The sequence below is a fragment of the Beta vulgaris genome, chromosome 4 (assembly GCF_026745355.1).
Source record: "Beta vulgaris subsp. vulgaris cultivar EL10 chromosome 4, EL10.2, whole genome shotgun sequence".
NCBI lineage: Eukaryota > Viridiplantae > Streptophyta > Magnoliopsida > Caryophyllales > Amaranthaceae > Beta > Beta vulgaris.
In genome coordinates this window covers 47,722,524-47,738,878 of record NC_079205.1, presented here as the reverse complement: position 1 = coordinate 47,738,878, position 16,355 = coordinate 47,722,524, and the positions used below count along the sequence as shown (strand labels likewise).

At 39.4% G+C, this 16,355-nt stretch overlaps 1 long non-coding RNA gene across 1 annotated transcript; it reads left to right on the top strand.

Annotated features, from left to right (window-relative positions):
* Positions 1-6,206: 6,206 nt before the first annotated feature.
* Positions 6,207-7,206, top strand: LOC125496412 (uncharacterized). The gene is made up of 2 exons (XR_007273071.2): positions 6,207-6,736; positions 6,975-7,206. It is a non-coding gene; the product is annotated as an uncharacterized LOC125496412 (long non-coding RNA).
* The last annotated feature ends 9,149 nt before the right edge of the window (positions 7,207-16,355 follow it).

Here is a 16,355-nt window from a genome sequence, read left to right as displayed (position 1 = left end):
GATATTTTATATGATAGATAAATAAGTATTCTTTTATGCTGAACAATTGTATAAATGAATTACTGTTTTAGGCTACTATTTTATTAGTAGGTCATAACCCACAGACTTAAGTTATGATTCCTCTACCAATTATCGTTATGTATTTTCGGTGCATTACACTTTTGATTTCCCACCCATTTTTGTACCTATATGTCGTTCCTCTCTCGTTTTGCATATTTGGAACAAAAGAACCCTCTTGCTGTGGAATCTCACCCAATTCTCACCCAATTGAGGTCTTCGACCCCCTCTTGCAGTGGAAGGTATGTTTATGGGATTAAAGCTTCAATTAGTCAATTTTAGGGTTTTCCTTGTAATTCGTCACTCAATTTTTATGGTTCTCTTCTCATGCTTCCATTAATCATTGATTTTAGGATTTTTTGCTAGAATTTGTTTAAATTGCGCCAAATTTAGTGTTTGTTCCTATATAAAATTCCTAACTTTTGTGTTTATTTTGTGTCCAATTAAAAATTAGAACTTCCAATGAAAGTATCATACAATTCCACATCATACAAAGCTTTACCAATCAGTCAAAGGGGTAAATTTCGTACCATTGTTGTAGTTTATCCTCTTTATTGAGTGTAATAATAGTTTGTCTTCTTTTCATGGTACCCTTTTGTGCCTCTTTGCTCCTTATTATGGGTCAATGACAGTGATAATTTAAAGCGCTCATTGATGTAATAAATTCTGATTGAAAGTCATGAGGATTGCATTGGATATTTGGACAAGAAAATCTTTAGTGGAAAGGTATTTTCTCAGGAAGATGACAACAAAAGGTGAATATATGGTTAATTCAGAGTAAGGAGGGGTCTAAGAGACATTTCACAATGATTTTTGGAGGGAAATAAAAAAGCGGGGTCAACTTCACAGAACAGACAAACGTTTCCTGTTAGTGGTACTACTTAAAATTTTTGAATTCATTAAGTAGTTCTTTTGAATTTCTTTATATAAGGTAGTTGTTTTCAAATGTGGACATTTATTAGGTAGTTTTTCACAAAAATGGCTACGTATATATACAATTACAACAAATTAAAGAGTTACAAATATCCATCTAACTGGATAAATAGGTTAGCAACAGGTAATCACAATACTTGTTCAAAAAGGATTTGTATTAATGATGACTTCTGCGGGGATAATAAAGAGATTGACTTTTATTTTTTAGCGGATGGGGCAAAGGTTAACTTAGTTATGAAAATTTTCCTATTATCTTTGATTTTCACTATAAATAATTTATCTTGAGTTGAAGTGTATAGGGTCTTGTAACGGAGATAATACTCCTCTTAGTCTGATGGTTAGGAACCCAGGTTTCATAACCTCAAATGAGTGGTTAAATTTGTTCTGTTTAGTGGTAGTAATTTGCAGCCTATCCAAGATTGAATATGGTATAAGCTTCGCCATAACTGCAATGAAAAATTTGTTATTAAAAGTCCCGGTATGGACGCAACTACCTGAATTGCTAGTTGAGTTTCATACCAAAGACTTCCTATGCGAAATAGGTGGGAAATTGGGATCTTTTGTCTCTGCTGACCTAAAAGCGGCAGGAAGGAACCAGATGAGGTTTAGAAGAATCCTAACCACTGTGGACCTACCTAAGCCACTAAAGTCCAAAGGTTTGGATTGGAAACCTAGAACAAGAAATGATCACCTGATAATCAGGTCCTTCTTGGTGTGTTACATGTGTGACGATTTGCCATAAGGAGACAACTTGTCCAAAACACCCAATGGCAAATAAACACAAAATGGAAAAGTTGTGAGGCCTATGGAAAGCAATCGAAGGGCAAGCCATGAAGTGCAAAACCTGAATACTTTGAGAGAATGCAGAGGGGGAAGGAAAACGAAGAAGACCACTTCTCAAATTCGGAAGGATGAACCCTAGTCTCTAAAAAATCTAAGAGATAGAAAAAAATCAAGGTAAACAGGAAAGAAGGAAATTAAGAAGAAATGAATGGCGCCGGAAAACCACGGCAGTGCGTCAGGAGAATCAACCATCCAAAAGGGAGACTGCGAATGTAGTTTTTGAGGAGCGGGAAAATCCTGATTTCCCAACCAACCAAATATTTCAAACTCACCCCTCTTTGGCGCCTATCATGCTGGGGACCTTTCTTGGCCCAACCAAAGTAAAAAAATGCCTCCTACCAGCCCAATCCACCATTCCATGCCCAAAAAACCAAAACCAGACAATCCCCTTAACCCCTCAAACTATTTATTTCAACCCTCGCCAACTTCACCTACCTGATCTCTAAAAACCTAATTTATTCTCTGGTGTCCTTGTCCTGAAATGGAACCAAACCGCCAATATTTTCTTATCCCTCCCCTGAATCCAATCCCCCCAGAACTGTCTTCATCAAAGACCCCATCCCAGCCCCATCTCCTCCAATGCCTTGCAACCCCCACGTGGACCTTCATAGAAGTGGATCCTGTCAAAATGGTGTTTTTTGCATCGACAGCATCATCAATGATTCGAGTGTCTCCCAAACTGATTAGATCTTTCATGTTCAACCCCCATTCAGTGAATCTCCCTTATATAGACCTTGAATGGCAGAAAGAGAAGGAGGAGAATTGGTCCCAACTCATCTCCCAAACTTAGACGATATGTGAGGAATGTTTCCAGTAGCAGCAAGGTCTTTAGAGTCCCGGGAGAGAAGTTTGTCAAGAAACGAGGAGTCGATCCACATAGAGGACGACATACTCTTCTTTCTAGATCCTCAGCCAATATTGCCTCTATCGAGACAGATTTATTTGTTGACCTTAGTGGATACAGAGTGTCTGCACAAATTTCTCGAACTATTTCTTCCTCCTCAGAATAGAGGGGGACATTTCCCAACTCGAAATCAGAATGAATGTATGCAAATTAAATAGGAGGAGCGAAATCATCTAACAGCATCAACCAAAATCACCCCCAAATTTCTGAATGTACTAAACAAGCAAAATCGATCGAGGAAGGCGAAATTCCTGAAGGACAAGAGATTTATGGGAATCTCCATCAGACCCTCCCAATCCATAACCTTATGTATTGTTGCTTGGAATGCGAGGGGTATTTCCCGCCTCAGTTTCAAGAGGAAGCTCTTAAGCATAGTTGACCAGCACCATCCTATCCTGATCCTCCTTAGCAAAACCAGAATTTTAGTCCTCAATACCCAATCAATTGCGGCAAATTACCTTATGATGAGTGGGATTATGCGGAACCATGTGGCTTCTCAGGGGGGGGAGGGGGGGCTGCTGTTGTTATGGGATTCATCTAAGGTGAAGTTCACTTCAATTAGAGAAGATCTTCATACCTTACACGGGGTGGTCCAAGTATTGTACTCATAGAGTTCCTTTATTTTCTCAGGAATATATGCAAGCACTAAGTTTACAAGAAGAAAAGTTACTTGGGATTAATTATATGATATGGCTAAAGATATTGACCTGCCTTGGCTAGTTATAGGTGACTTCAACGAAGTAAGAAACTAATCAGAAAAACTAGGTAGAAAACAAATTAAGTAGAATGCATGTATTGCTTTTAAAAACTGCATATTTTATTGTGGTTTGTTGGATGTGAAAATCTCTGGCCTAAGATTCACATGGACAAAAAAAATCTAAAAAGCCCCAATTCAAGGAAACTTGATAGAGCCCTAATAAATGATAAATGGATTAAGGACTAGCCAAACTCCCATGTTGAGAACCTGCCTAGACTAGCATCTGACCACTCTCCTATTTTCCTCAAATGTGTGGTGATGGACACCCGCCCCCCAACATCTCCAAAAATAAAGCTTTCAATTTGGAACCTCTTTGGTACTTAAACCTTCATTTGAACCCCTCATTAAAAACCACTAGAACTCTTCTCATTCTGACCTCATAACGAGCTAAAAACAGTTACCTTATCAATCTAATCTTGGGAAAAAAAATTCAGAAAATGTTTTTCATATGAAAAAGATATTAGCTAGAACTCAGGGAGTTCAATTTGCTCTGGAAACAGACCCTCATAATAGCTTTCTCTGGGACCTAGAATCCTCTTTCACTTCTGAGCTGAATTAGATATAAAAAGGGGTGACTTAATGGGGGAGATAAGAACTCTAGTTTCTTCCACCAATCAGTTCTCCCTAAAAAACATAAGAACAAAATCAAGGCCCTAAACAATGAAATAGGGGAACAAATTACTGATACCATTGGCCTTAGAAACCACACTAGTGAGCATTTCCTATCCCTCTCCACCACTAACAAAGCACACAGAAAAAGCACGAGCATGAGTTTGGGACTACTAAAGTACTCCAAAAGGACACTAAATGGGAGGTCAAAATGGTTGTCTTTAGTATGGGTGTCCTTATAGCACCGGGTATAAATGGCTTTCACCCTCATTTCTAGCAGAAGCACAGTATTAGGAAGTAGGGAAGGATGTGACCTCCTTTGTGAATATAATACTTTAAGAATGTGAGGTACCATGTTGACTTGAATAGAACACTAATCAGCCTCATTCCCAAAGTAGATGACCCTAGGACCATCAAATAGTTCATACCGATAGGTCCAAGAAACAACTCCTACAAAATTCTGACCAAGGTCCTAGTGCAAAGACTTAAACCTCAGCTGAATGACATGATATCCCTAAACCAAAGTAGTTTCCTCCCTAGGAGTGGCACTGAAAACAACTACATTGTTGCCACTGAAATACTACACACTATGAAAAAGAGAAAGGGATTAAGGGGTTGGATGGCTATTAAGATTGACCTTGAAAAAGCCTATGATAGGTTTGAGTGGGACTTCATCTATAGTATACACTAGGGGAAAAAACAGAAAGGGCTGCGCAGGAAGGGCTGCGCAGGAAGGGCTGTGCTTTTCGTAAAAGCGCAGCCCTTCTGCTATGTAGGGCTGCACGTTTTTAAAAAAGCGCAGCCCTTCCTGAAAAAATTTGAAATTTCGAAATCGCGGGCTTTTAAAATATTGAGCGGGGATTCAGATATATTATCCCTCATTCTCTCTCCTCTCTCACGTCCCTCATTATTCCTTTCCTCCTTCTCTATCATCCTCTCTTCTCTCTCATCCTCTCTTCTCTCTCAAAAACTCCCATAAACATTTGCGACAAAAACCTTGAAATGATTTGCACTAAACATGCTGACGGAGTCCGATTGCCTATTGTGATACCTTTTCGGAAGCGGAACGGGCCAACGAGTCAAACTCACCGCTATGCTGTGATGTTTAGGCTTTTTAAGCCATCCGAGTTTGTTTTAGCCTCCAAATAGGCATTTTAAGTTTTTCCGAAATTTTTTTTTTCCCTTAAATTATGTATTAGGGTTTTCTTTTATGTATTTAAACATTATTAGGTTAAAGTTTGGAGGTAGTTCTTGTATTTTCAGATCTATAATGTTCTTGTATACTTCTCTTTGTTTATTTTGATTAATGTTCTTGTATACTTCTCTTTGTTTTGATTAATGTTCTTGTATATACTTCTCTTTGTTTTGATTAATGTTCTTGTATTTTCATCTTTGTTTTGATTAATGTTCTTGTATTTTCATCTTTGTTTTGATTAATGTTCTTGTATTTTCAGATCTATAATTTCTTGTATTAGTTTTTGTTCGTTTTTTTCATTTTCGTTTCATTCTTTTTTTTTTTTTGGGTTTAGTATTTTCATTTTCGTTTCGTTTCTCCTCTTCTGTTTAATTTCAGAAAATGTGACACAACAAAAATCCGCCTTTTTAGCGTCTGAATTTAGCGTCCGACTGTATAAGCGGACGATAAGTTTTAACTTAACGTCCGATAAAAGACAGACACAAATTAGCATCAGCTTTCTGAGATTTAGCGTCCGTTATTCTAAACTAACGCTAATTAGCGTCCGTTTGGTTAAATTACCGTCCGAAAGACGGACGCTACATAAGAGATATAAATTTAAAAAAATACCGCAAGGCGACCAAAATATTAACCCTAATAACCCATGCCTCTCTCTTCCTCACTCTTTCCACGCCTCTCTCTCTCTTCCTCACTATCATCTCACGTTTCTCTCTCTTCCTCACTCTCATCTCACGTTTTGATGCTCTCTCTTTCTTTCATATCTCACAAAATCAGGTATTTCTACTCAGATTTAACTAATAAATTTGTTTTTTTTAGTTTTGATTGTTGATTATGTAGTTTCTTTTCTCGATTTTCTTTGTTTTTTTAATTTCGTTTTGCGTTTTCTTGTTCTTGGTTTTTCGGTTTTCTGAATTCTCTAAGATTTTTTAATTTTTTTTTGTTTTTTGATTTTTCTTTATTTTTTTGAGTTTTCGATTTTATGAGATTTTGATTTTGTGTGTTTTTATTTTCGATTTGGTTTTTCAATTTTTCAATTTCGCGATTTTGGGTTTTTTGTCTTTGGTTTTTCGGTTTTCATCTTTTGATTTTTCTGAGATTTTGAGTTGTTTATGGTTTTATGAATGTTGTTTCCAGATCTGGTTTTTGGTTTTCTTTGTTAATTTTGAATTTTATGAACTGGGTATTGTTTTGTTTTCTCAAAAAGTGGAAAATTTTGATGTGGTTGTTTATGTGATTAATTAGTTCGAAATCGAACCAGTACCCAAACACATCTTTGGTTCAGAACGAAGGAGTTAACACACAAGAAGAAGCTGCGTGGTATTTGGGAAAGAAATTGGCGGAAGCTAAGAAGAATGGGTCCCCCTAAATTCATGGTAACAGTGGTGCGTGTATGTTGTTTGTGCTAAGTTCAGTTTCTAATCTTCCCCCTAAATCCATGGTATGATATTTTTGTATTTTTTTTATGTTTGATTTACTTTTATGTTGTTTTGATTTTATTTTTTGTTGGTGGAATGTTTATGTTTATACGAAAACCAAAATAAGAAGACTTGCAATTTAAGTTGAATCATAATATTTACAATTTGCATTTGATATGATTATTAGGGAGATTTGAGATAAGTTGCTGCAATGGAGATTAATTTCTTGGTTGTGTTGTTTTTATTTTTTGGTATTTATAGTGGCTGGCGCGGTGGAGGGGTGGCTGATGCGCTGGTGAGGATTCTGGTGGTGGGATGGCTGGCCCGGTGGTGCAGTAGCTCGACATTGGCAGTGGTTCCGACTAGTATTAGATTGAAATTGTATTAGATTTTAATTACAATGTAATTATACTATTATAATACTAAATTTTGGTATTAGATTGTAATTATATATATTTAATTTAAATAAAATTCTCATTTGTTTAGTTCTCAATTTTTGTTATTATGGCATTGTTCATTTTGAAATAATAATTGAAAGTTAAGAAAATGAATTAAATAAAAACAAAAAGTAAAACTTGGGGCATGTGAAAGCTGATATGGGTCTTTATGAGCATTTGGTGTCAACGCCAAATTAGTGTCCGATTATGAGCATTAGCGTCTGATTGTAATCGGACGTTATTTGGCGTCTGATTGCAAACGGACGCTAATTAGAGTCCGACAATAATCGGACGCTAATTAGTGTCCAATCTTAAATGCGGTCGCTAACTCTAAAAATTCAGACGCTAAATTTTTATCGTCCGTCTAGCGGGCGCTAATTGGACAATTAGCGACCAAAGGTTTTGCATCAGCCTTTTAGCGTCCGCTGACGGACGCTAATCTTCTTAGCGTCCGATCCCATGTTTTTAGCGTCCGATTTTGGCGGACGGAAAAGAGTGACATTCTTGTTGTGTGAGATTATGAGTAAAAATAATGTCAGAATTTTTTTTTTTATTTTTTAATTTTTTTTTGGTAGGAAGGGCTGCGCTAGTTAGGAAAAAGCGCAGCCCTTCTAAGCTAGAAGGGCTGCACTTTTTCCTAACTAGCGCAGCCCTTCTAGCTTAAGGGCTGCGCTTTTCTAGCACAGCCCTACTTAAAAAGTGAAGGGCTGCTACTGAAAGGGCTGCTGTTAAAAAGCGCAGCCCTACAGGCCTTTTTCAGCGCAGCCCTTCTTCATTTTTCCACTAGTGTATGTTTGTTAGTCATAACTTGGATAAGAATACTTGTTAGCTGATCATGAGTTGTATCACCTTATTCTCTTCTGTAGTCCTCCTAAATGGTAGACATGCATACCCTTTTTCTCTTTCTAGAGGAATTAGACAGGAACACCCATTATTATCCCCTATATTTGTATCCTCTGCATGGATTACCTTTCAACTAAGATTAATAGAGCATGTGAGGATTCCTCCGGGACCCCCTTCTCCTTCCATAGGAAAAAACTCTTTGTGTCCCACCTCTTCTTTGACATATGACTTTTTGCGGAGGCTAATACAAAACTGCTGATTCCATGATTAAAATTCTGGACCACTTCCGATCCATAACTGTTCAGGCCTCAAAATGAACCCCTAAGAGCTCTGTCACTTCTCCCAAGATACTGATACTAGGATTAAGGACCTAATTGCTCGTAGGCTAAAGTTTAATGCAACCCTAGATCTGGGTCTGTACCTGGACTTCCCGCTGACAAACAAGTGACCCACAAAACACTAGCTCAGTCACATTGTGAACCGAATTCAAGGGAAACTTGCATCTTGAAAAATCAAGTATTCGACTAAGGCTGGTAGAGCAACACTAGTCACTGCCAGTTTGAATGATGGTAGGCGTGTCGCGCACCTATCAAAAGTAATTACCTAACTAACTTCCTAACTATGTAGCAGAGCAAGTCAGGGTCGAATCCACAGGGACAAACAGTATCAAACACTAGATATCTTGACTCAATTTAACTAAACGAGTGACAAACAATGATGAAAAGGGTGTTGAACTAAGACTAACACTAAACTATAACAATTACTAGGAACACACAAGATATAATCAATGAATTAAAACATCTAGAATTAAGCATCACCACTAGCATGACCAATACATGAATAATTTCCATCCCAAATGACATAATCAAGAATTCAAGAGGAGTAATGCACCCTATAATTACCAAAGATCTCTCCCGAGTACCAATGGCTACTCTAAACAAGCAATCAAACCTATTCCCATAGAATCATGCAAGAAAGAGGCATTAAGCATAGCATCACAATTAAATTCCTAGCAATCCCATCTAACTATTCCCATAGAAGATATTCATACCATTGATTGGATCAACAAAACCATCTAGATTCAATTCCCATTGAAAATAAGATATACGGAGTCAAATCAAAATCACCTATCCCTAGTAGATAATGAGCATAAGAACAATCCAATCAAACAAGAACAATTGATCAAAAACTTGGGATTAATGGAAGAATTCATATATTAAATCATTGCTAGGGTTTAACTTAACCCTAGATTAATAGACTACTCACTCATAATTGAAATAACAAAGCAAATAATGAACAAATTAAAAGACATGATAATAATTAAGGAAAGAAGAGATTAAGAAAGCTTAGTCTTTACTTGAAGGAATCAAAGCGTAGTAATCAATGTTCAACAACGGAGTAAACTCAAAAGCTCTCTAAAAAGTTATAAAATATATTCTCTAGTAAAAAGGCGTAGTTTCTAATTCTAAGAAAATTGTATTTATATGTCTTGTAAATCCTGCGCAACACGGGCTCAAAACAGCCAAAAGATCGTCCCGCCCGACCGGTCGGGCGAATTTCGCCCGGTCGGGCGGTCATCAGGTGTAATTTTCCTTCGTCGCGCCTGGCCGGGCGCTTTTCAGCAGGTCTTCATTCGCCTCGCCCGACCACCCGGGCGGATTTCGCCCGGTCGGGCCCGCATGTAAAGTTTGCCTGGCAGCTTAAATCTTCTGAAATGTGGCTAAGTAGCATTCGCCCGACCGCCCGGGCGGATGTCGCCCGGTCGGGCGCGGGAGCAAATTCTCTTGGAACTTCAGCGTTCGATTTCTGACTAAGTAAGACTCGCCTGACCAGCCGGGGCAGATGTCGCCCGGTCGGGCGGTTACCAGGTTTTTGGGCTCAATGTGAGATTTTTGCACGTCCCGACTTCTTGTCTCATGTAGCGATATCAAAGATTAGGAAATGCACCAAAATATGCTTGTTCCTATAATAATCAGCCTGAAAACACGAACGCACTACAAGACACAGATTAGTACTAAAAAGGGCCCCGAAGAGCGCAATTAATACCAATAATCCATGGGAAATGGGGGTAAAATTCTATATAAAATAGACATATCAAACTCCCCCAAGCTAGACTTTTGCTTGCCCCTAAGCAAAACCTGTCTGAAAATCAACAGTTCAAAGCATCAATAGTGGTTTCACCCCATCAAAAAATTCTTGAAATGACAATAGATCGAATCCAAACACACCACAAGTCATAATCGGTGAGGTTCGACAAAAACAAATACCAATCAGGGATAAGAATCAAGAGAGGCCACAAAATATGCGCTGCAAATCAATGAGAAGGATCTCACAAGGGGACTCACCACTCATTTGTAAAGCACTCTCCAAGCAGTTAAAATGACTGCTTCTTTCCATCCCCAGTACCCGTCCCTACTCTCACACTCGTGTGTTTGAAGGGTGATATATGGCGCTCAATTGCTCCACTTCACCAAGTTAGTCCATAGGCTTGTATCATCTCTCACATCAGGTAGTTATACATGCAAACAAATCATATGACTCAATTAGGTGTAATGGGGCTTAAGGTGGTAGGTGTGGCAAATATTTGGGAATGTGGTGCTTAAGGTAGTGAAGTACTACTACAACTTTTGAACGAAACATCCCACACATCAAATAAATTGCAACACAACTATAACCCATTTTTCTTTCATCCATTTCCTTTATCTTTTCACATAACCCAATTAATGACTTCCAATATGACATAATTCAAATGAGATCTCTCTCTTAGAATTATTTTCTTTAATTTGATTTTCATAATTGCTCTTGGAAACCTTACTTGTCTTGTTTTTAGGAGTTTTCTACTTTAGCTACTAGCTAATGAGGATAGAGAAGAATTTCTTTTGCACATGTAATCAATCATAATTGTTCTCTTTCTTGCAATTTTTTTCTCGTTCATACCAACAACCAATTTCATAATCCACAAGTTAGTCAACCAAAAATTCCTAAATATTCACTACCAATGGTAAAGAGACGTATTTTTTAAAAATGAGGAGCTCATAATGTAGTTGTCAAAAGAAACAGGCTCGGCTCAGAGTGGTTAACTAGGGGAAGTGAATGCAGGGAAGGTTATTTGGTCTTTTGGTGCAAATTCCTACGTGAGTCATAGACATTGTATAACTAATGCATCAATGGAGAGAAAACACAAGTTCTAGCATCCCTCATGAAGTGGGCATACACACAAAAAAGCATGACGTTAAGGCACAGAAGCTCACAGTTAAGCCTAAACATGCTTGCAGGACATATAGAGTGCCACAATCTTGATTCTTATATAGATCTAAGTACAGTTATGCCATGCCTTGGTGATCAATCATTGTTTCGTGTCCATCAACAATCCAAAGTCAAAACAGCATTATGATAGCATGGGGCACAGGGAAACAACTATTCAACCTTGACTTTGATTTTCTCTCTTTTCTTTTTTTTTTTTTCAATTTTTTTTTTCAGCAAGCTTCACACATCATACTCAGTGAAAACAAAACAAACCAAAAGAAAGAAAAAAAAAAGAAAGAAAAAGAAAGAAAAGAAAAAAAAACACACAAAACACACCAAACACAAAAAAATCTATGCTAAACTGAACTACAAAAGCTGTAAACTACCTAAGAAGTGATAGAAGATACCATATGTACAGTGAAGATCCTCCCCCAAGCTGAACTTGGCAATGTCCGCATTGCAACAAGGAGAAGGAAAGGAACACGGCCCTCAGTCGGCCATAGAATCAGAATCAGGATCATCAGCAGCAGGATCCTGAGTACCGGTGCCTGCGCCACTCCCTCCAGCTCCACCATAGGCGGGGTTCCAGGTGTACCAACTGGGGTGGGGACCCGCCTGTGCGATCGTACCAAGCCTGCAATAATCATCATACATAGGGAACATAGCAAGGCGCTGGTCATCGTAGATGGTGTCTACGCGGCGCTCTAGGCGCTCTAGAGCTTGAGTGTTGGCAGTCATGTTCAGTTCCATACGCTGCAGCACACTCATCATCCCCTCAAAGTCAGCAGTAGGGGGAGGGGGTTGGGTAGAGGAGGAGGGTATGGAAGTAGATGATGGCCTGAAGGGGGCGGCTCTCGCCTACGGTATACATGTGGAGGCTCAGGAACAGGACCAGTCTCAGGTGGGTTTGCCGCATCTCCAACAGGGAGGAGATAGGTGGGTGGGGCGGCATTCCCTGAATCGGCATCCTCTATAGGCAGCGGGACTAAGGCGGGGTTAGGGAGGAGTATAGATTGCCGAGTGGCAATCATCCACCTATATTGCCTACCGCTAGGCACAATGTATCTGGGGCAAAGGAAGTGGTCTAGGTCGAGATAGGCAGGTCCAGGAACAGCATTGGCCCGAATCTCAACATGGCCGAAATGACACGCAATGTGGGTGACTAGTCCCCCAATGACAATAGGTACGGAGGAACGGACACTGCCGTCCTCCTCAAAAGTGGGGTAATTCGTAGAGATCTTATGCAGATGATGCATAAATGCATATGCAAGATCAAACTGCACAGTCATGGTGACAGGCCACAGATAAGTGCCAAGAGCACTTAGTTCCTCAGTCCTAGAGGTGTTGGGTTCCCACCTCCCAAAAATAGTATTCCCTAAGAATTTCAGAAGAAAACGGATGCTAGGATTATGCACAGATTTTATTTGTAGGTGTATACAGCTTGGTGGTCTAACACCAGTGAGGGCTTCCCAAAGTTGGCCTAGCAGAAATGTTTCAGGTTTCTTCCTTTCCCCCCTAACGGTCATACCAAATAGCTGTGCAAATTGGCGAAGGGTCAGTCTCCTATCCACATTAGAGAGGCGAAAATACATGACATGGTCATTTTGCGAGTGTTTTCGAATATCTAAGGAACTTAGAAATTCTAGGGTGAGGTCCACATATGTGCCATGGTACAAGGTGAGGAATTGTTCTATTCCCATTCCAACAAATAATGTGCGGGTAATTTCAGCAATACCCAAAACATGCAAGAGATCACGATGAACAAATCGGGTGGGGGCAATCCCTTTTCACCTTGTTCTCTTATGTAGCTGATCATGAGTTGTATCACCTTATTCTCTTCTGTAGTCCTCCTAAATGGTAGACATGCATACCCTTTTCCTCTTTCTAGAGGAATTAGACAGGAAGACCCATTATTATCCCCTATATTTGTATCCTCTGCATGGAATACCTTTCAACTAAGATTAATAGAGCATGTGAGGATTCCTCCGGGACCCCCTTCTCCTTCCATAGGAAAAAACTCTTTGTGTCCCACCTCTTCATTGACATATGACTTTTTGCGGAGGCTAATACAAAACTGCTGATTCCATGATTAAAATTCTGGACCACTTCCGATCCATAACTGTTCAGGCCTCAAAATGAACCCTTAAGAGCTCTGTAACTTCTCCCAAGATACTGATACTAGGATTAAGGACCTAATTGCTCGTAGGCTAAAGTTTAATGCAACCCTAGATCTGGGTCTGTACCTGGACTTCCCGCTGACAGACAAGTGACCCACAAAACACTAGCTCAGTCACATTGTGAACCGAATTCAAGGGAAACTTGCATCTTGAAATATCAAGTATTCGACTAAGACTGGTAGAGCAACACTAGTCACTGCCAGTTTGAATGATGGTAGGCGTGTCGCGCACCTATCAAAAGTAATTACCTAACTAACTTCCTAACTATGTAGCAGAGCAAGTCAGGGTCGAATCCACAGGGACAAACAGTATCAAACACTAGATATCTTGACTCAATTTAACTAAACGAGTGACAAACAATGATGAAAAGGGTGTTGAACTAAGACTAACACTAAACTATACAATTACTAGGAACACACAAGATATAATCAATTAATTAAAACATCTAGAATTAAGCATCACCACTAGCATGACCAATACATGAATAATTTCCATCCCAAATAACATAATCAAGAATTCAAGAGGAGTAATGCACCCTATAATTACCAAAGATCTCTCCCGAGTACCAATGGCTACTCTAAACAAGCAATCAAACCTATTCCCATAGAATCATGCAAGAAAGAGGCATTAAGCATAGCATCACAATTAAATTCCTAGCAATCCCATCTAACTATTCCCATAGAAGATATTCATACCATTGATTGGATCAACAAAACCATCTAGATTCAATTCCCATTGAAAATAAGATATACGGAGTCAAATCAAAATCACCTATCCCTAGTATGATAATGAGCATAAGAACAATCCAATCAAACAAGAACAATTGATCATATAAACTTGGGATTAATGGAAGAATTCATATATTAAATCATTGCTAGGGTTTACTTAACCCTAGATTAATGGACTACTCACACATAATTGAAATAGCAAAACAAATAATGAACAAATTAAAAGACATGATAATAATGAAAGGAAAGAAGAGATTAAGAAAACTTAGTCTTTACTTGAAGGAATCAAAGCGTAGTAATCAATGTTCAACAATGGAGTAAACTCAAAAGCTCTCTAAAAAGTTATAAAATGTATTCTCTAGTAAAAAGGCGTAGTTTTTAATCTAAGAAAATAGTATTTATATGTTCGTAAATCCTGCGCAACACGCGCTCAAAACAGCCAAAAGATCGTCCCGCCCGACCGGTCGGGCGGATTTCGCCAGGTCGGGCGGTCATCAGGTGTAATTTTCCTTCGTCGCGCCTGGCCGGGCGCTTTTCAGCAGCTTCATTCGCCTCGCCCGACCCCCGGGCGGATTTCGCCCGGTCGGGCCCGCATGTAAAGTTGCCTGGCAGCTTAAATCTTCTGAAATTGGCTAAGTAGCATTCGCCCGACCGCCCGGGCGGATGTCGCCCGGTCGGGCCGGGAGCAATTCTTTGGAACTTCAGCGTTCGATTTCTGACTAAGTAAGACTCCCCGACCAGCCGGGGCAGATGTCGCCCGGTCGGGCGGTTACCATTGGCTCAATGTGAGATTTTCTGCACGTCCCGACTTCTTGTCCATGTAGCGATATCAAAGATTAGGAAATGCACCAAAATATGCTTGTTCCTATAATAATCAGCCTGAAAACACGAACGCACTACAAGACACACATTAGTACTAAAAAGGACTCCGAAGAGCGCAATTAATACCAATAATCCATGGGAAATGGGGTTAAAATTCTATATAAAATAGACATATCAAATGACATCCCTGCCTATTCCATGTATTGCATTAGCCTACCCATGGCTCTAACCAAACTCATTGATGCCACTGTTAGGACCTTCTTTTGGGGTACAAAGAGGGATAAAAATAAAATGTCTCTTCTGTCATAGGACAAAGTGTATGGTCCAAAAGCAAGGGGAGTCTAGCAGTTAGGAAGAATGCCATCTCAAATAGAATATCCCTCGCAAAACTATGCTGGAAGATGCATTCTTCAAACAATCTAACTGCAAAGGTTATCCACCAAAATTACAATGAGGGTAGGGACCAATCAAAATCATTCACAACGAACTCACACATTTGGCAAGATATTGGAAAAGGTTGGGGCATATTTTCTAGGTATTTTCGCTGGTGTGTGGATAAAGGAAATAGAATATCCTTCTGGTATGACACTAGGACCCCCCCTAAACCCATTAAGTAGTGTGATACAAGGCCCTGTAAGCGAAGAAGAAGAACATAAAACGACGGACAACATCATCCACCAGAGAACATGAAATATGGAGGAAATTTCTCCCTCTCTCTCCTTGACCTAGAAAACTGGATAAAACACTAAAGCCTTCATGAAAACAGTGAGGGTTCGCTTGTGTGTTGGGTAGCCAAAGGAAAATATTTTGACTCTGAGAAAATTTATAGGGAGGAACGGGAAAAAGGGATTCCTCATGGGGTAAATGACTGAAATTGGAAAGAGGTATAGAATGCCCCATGCCTCCCTAAGGTCCATAATTTCCTTTGTTGGTGTGCATGAGAAAGTATAAGAACAAAATCTGCCCTCTATAAACGTCGCATAACGGACAACCAAAATAGCCCCTTCTACCAGACCAGTGAGGAAACCTGCCTCCATGTCCTTAGGGACTGCCCAAGAGCTATAGAGATCTGGAAGAACTTTCAGCCCTCCCCCATTTTTTCCACCAGAACCTCAGATCATGGCTAAAAGCAAATCTCACCTGCTCTCAACCTCTAAAAGACAACTTTAATATCCCTTTGGCCACACTTTTTGCTTTGATATGTTGGAGGATTTGGATCTTTAGAAATTCACTGGGTCTTTAGCCAGAAAGATTTGAAACTAGACCACTTTTTAGAACACACTATTTTTCTTATTGTGGAATTTTCTTGCTAAATACCAAGTGCCCTCTCTATTCCTCGAAAAAACCCAACAACTTGAACAGTCTCAAAACCATGCCTTCACCATTGTG